The sequence below is a fragment of the Halyomorpha halys genome, unplaced genomic scaffold, assembly GCF_000696795.3.
Source record: "Halyomorpha halys isolate HHAL.00 unplaced genomic scaffold, Hhal_1.1 Scaffold414.1, whole genome shotgun sequence".
NCBI classification, from domain to species: domain Eukaryota; kingdom Metazoa; phylum Arthropoda; class Insecta; order Hemiptera; family Pentatomidae; genus Halyomorpha; species Halyomorpha halys.
This window is the reverse complement of record NW_027106621.1, coordinates 133,211-137,144: the sequence shown is the minus strand read 5'-3', so window position 1 is coordinate 137,144 and position 3,934 is coordinate 133,211. Positions and strand designations below refer to the sequence as shown.

General features: G+C 28.8%; 1 protein-coding gene across 1 annotated transcript in view; it reads right to left on the bottom strand.

The window, feature by feature from the left end:
• The window catches only part of Dus1 (Dihydrouridine synthase 1), a gene marked incomplete at its 5' end in the record, with an annotated part of 114,420 nt that overhangs the window by 24,116 nt on the left and 86,370 nt on the right, over window positions 1-3,934 (bottom strand).

The window sequence follows — 3,934 nt, the reverse complement described above, 5'->3', positions numbered from 1 at the left end:
TAAGATTAATAAAATTGTATAAAATGCTAAAAAAACGTATATCGATATTTCATTTTTATAATTTCATGTTAAAAAAATATGTAATTATCAAAATAAAATATCGATATTCCTATTTTAAAATCTCTATATAATATTTCAGTCTTTTTAAACAATATATCGATATTTCGATAAAATAATATCGGAATATTGATACTCATATTCCCCATCGATTACAACAATAAGAAATATCGTAATAAATACGTACTTATCAAAATAAAATATTGATATTCTATTTTTAAATTTTCTTGAATAAAGCAATTCTATTTGTTAGGGTTGTCGTGGTGTTGTTTTGTTTCATAGTTATTAAGAGTTTCTTATGTATTTTGATGAGGTATGACATAAAATATGTCTTCCTATGTCTTGCTATGTTATCATTTTATAATTATCATTACTTTAATTCGTTAAATTTTCGATATCGATATTTTAAAATATCGATATTTTAGTTCCGATATAATATCGATATCGATATTTTAGTTCCGATATAATATCGATATCGATATTGCTATCCGATATCGATATCGATATCAATATCGATATTTTTCTTTCGATATCCCATCCCTACTATAGAGTACATTAAACTAGCTTTAATTTGAGTGCTAATAGACATCTGCACGTCGAATAGTTTTTGAGGTATAGATTTCTCAAAATAAATTCACTAACTACTGATTTTTCAGTGCATTTTTAATAAAATGTTGATTTTTAAAAAGTCATATTACTAGAACTATTGAATATAAACAGCTCAATCCAAGCTCATAATTTAGCCAAGTTACTCTACTTTAAATAATGTTCTATTTGGTTGTCTAGTGTTGTAGGTAGTTTAAAAGATATGGAGCCCTGAATGAAAATTTTTTTTTTAACATTTTGTAACAGCTACCATTTTGTATTCCCTCTAACTATATTTTTCATATTAATTTTGACTTGTAACTATATATAGTTTTTTAATAATGAAAAAGTTGGTAAGGGTTGCAGTCAAATGTACATATTAAGTATGCTTCCATTATTCTATCGAAATCGCCAAAGCTATCAGCTTAAACAGCTCTGATGAAACTGTACAAAGTTGGGCGAAACTTCGGAAAATAAATAGTAATTTATGTTAAACTATTTATGTTTCTCTTTTGACCGCAACCCTGACCATCTTCTTCATTATTTGAAATTATACGGTCAGTTATTTATATATATAGTTTTCATTAGACTAATAAAAACTTGGGATGAACTAAACGACTTTTTTCTTCTCTTGGGCTTTTGTACAATCAATAAATCGGTGATAACTAGGGATAGGATTTTTATGTTTTCACATATTTTTACCTGACCATGATATCTGCGATTCCTTACTAACTAAAGATGTTTCAAGACATTTCTGGCCAAAAGAAGCCATTTTTATTTTACATATTTGGCCTTTTTTTACATATTTTGTTGTAAATCACATATTTTCTGAAATATTTGTTATTTTTGACATATTTTTAGGTATTCTGTCCTGAATCACATATTTCCTTAAATTAATTGTTCAACTTTAAATACATTTTTCGCAGCAACTACATAAAATTCAGGAGAATGCAAGATACTTAAAGGTGAACTTTATCATTTATAATCATATTCATAAATAGTGCATAAAAATTCTATGTCTTCATCTTTGAACACAAATTAAATACAGTAGCAATAATAAATTTTCACACAGAATTACATCGAGAATTCCTCAGAATCAATTAAAAAGAGCAAGGGTCTTATTCCTATAGCATTTTCCTAGAATTTGTTTGTTTACTCTTCAATCCATTTCTCTATTTCTTTCTTTCCCCCCTTCAGGATATAAAATCATTGAGTCCATTGGAGGCATTCTTCTCGGAACAAATGATGACACAGCTGCCCAGGTGATGCAGAATACTGAACTAGATGCAATGGAAATAGCTTCATTTAAGTATGCCCCTATAACATCAGTAGATGTTGAAAGATCTTTTAGCCAGTACAAGTCCATTCTGAGGTCAAACCGACGAAGATTTTTATTTGAAAATTTAAAAATGCATTTAATCTGTAATAATTTTGTAATCGATCCTGCTGAATAATTGATTTTTTCCAAAGTTTTAAATATTTTTCTAAAGTTTTTTATTCTTTATTTCCATTTATAATTTGTTTATAATTCATTCTGAGTAATTATTAATCAATTAGTTTAATTACAATTACTAATTAATGTTTTGTTATTGAACAGCTATGTTTTCTCTAAGCTCATTTTTTTGTACATATTTTAACATAATTTCTATAAAATATTATTCATATAATATATAATAAATACATATTTATGTAACTTTTTTTAAGCTATAAAGTTACTAATTAATTATTAATTTATATTGTTGAATAATACAAAATTTATAAATAAATATTATTTTAAATATTTGCCGATCTATTAGCACATATTTATGTACATATTTCGGATTTTTTAGCACATAAAAATCCTATCCCTAGTGATAAAAAAGCTCTAACCAGTTTGTGGTTGGTTTTATTGTTAATATTGTTATTGGGCGTGTTGGCGTAGGAGTAAAGAACGATTGGTGATATCAGCATCGAACCTTCGCGTTCGTTAAGAATTTATTATTATTTGTATGAATCAAAAGAGAGATTGCAAATGATGCTTCCTGTTTGGTGTCACAATTAAAAGTACGTCTGGCGTTAGTCAAACCGATAGTGTAGGGTTCAGTCAGGTCAGTCTGGTTTTTGAATAATGACTGACATTCCGATTGTGTAGGGGTCACTTAGGAGTTAAAAATTAAGACAACCATGATTATGAATGATGAATGATGATCCATGATTGTGAATGATGGACCATGATATGAATGATGAATGACGTGATACAGTGAGCTGTGGGGTGATACAACAGGAAACAAGAGAGCGGAGAAGAAAGTTACTATTTTCGCTAATTAGTGACCATTGTTATGGGGTTAGAGTGAGACAGTCGGGGGCACTTTCTATCTGCAATGGTGATCTTGTCACAATGGCAACATCTGCATCACAAATGTCTGTCTCACTTCTCAAGAAGAAGGCGAAGTAATAAATACATAATATAAACATTATATATATAAATAATTGACCGTATTAATTCAAACTATGAAGAAGGGGTGCGGTCACAAGAAAACAAAAATAGTTAACAACTAGCTAGTTAACTGCTGACGTTTCACCCCACTTTGCTGAACTCCCACATGGATAAAAAGATACTAAAACAACTAAAAATATTTGCCATAATAAGATAAAATAAATATAAAAACAAAATAATATACAAATGAAAGAAAAGAAGAAATAAAATAGTATAAATATAAAGTAAACAATGATAAGAATATGAAAAATTACGCAAGCTATTAGGTTAAAAATTAAAAAAAGATGTAATAACACGTAAAATAGAAAAGTAGAAATGATAAAACAAAATTCAACACACTAAAAAACGGAAAATAAAGAAGTAAGTTGAGATTTTACATTAAAGTCGCGAAATAATAAATAAAAGAAAATTAATAATAATAATAAATGAATAAAGATATATTAGAACAGATTATGTTTTTATTATTAGTTATTGATTGAGGTACATTATTAAAATAAAAAAATATCTTTGTAACTAATAATTCCATTTCGATGTGGCGAAGATTGGAAGAGTAGGAGGGAGGGATCAAAAGTGGAAGTGTGGGCTGAGTGGCCAAGATTAGAAAAGAGGGAAGGGAAGGGGTCAAGATTAGAAGAGTAGGAGGAAGAGACACAAATGGGAAATGTGGGCTGAGTGGCCAATATTAGAAGAATACGAGGAAGGGACCGAAATTGGAAGTGTAGGCTGAGGCTCCAAGATTGGAAGAGTGCCCATGATTGGAAGAGTAGGAGGAAGGGACAAAAAATGGAAGTGTAGGCTGAGGGACCAAGATTAGAA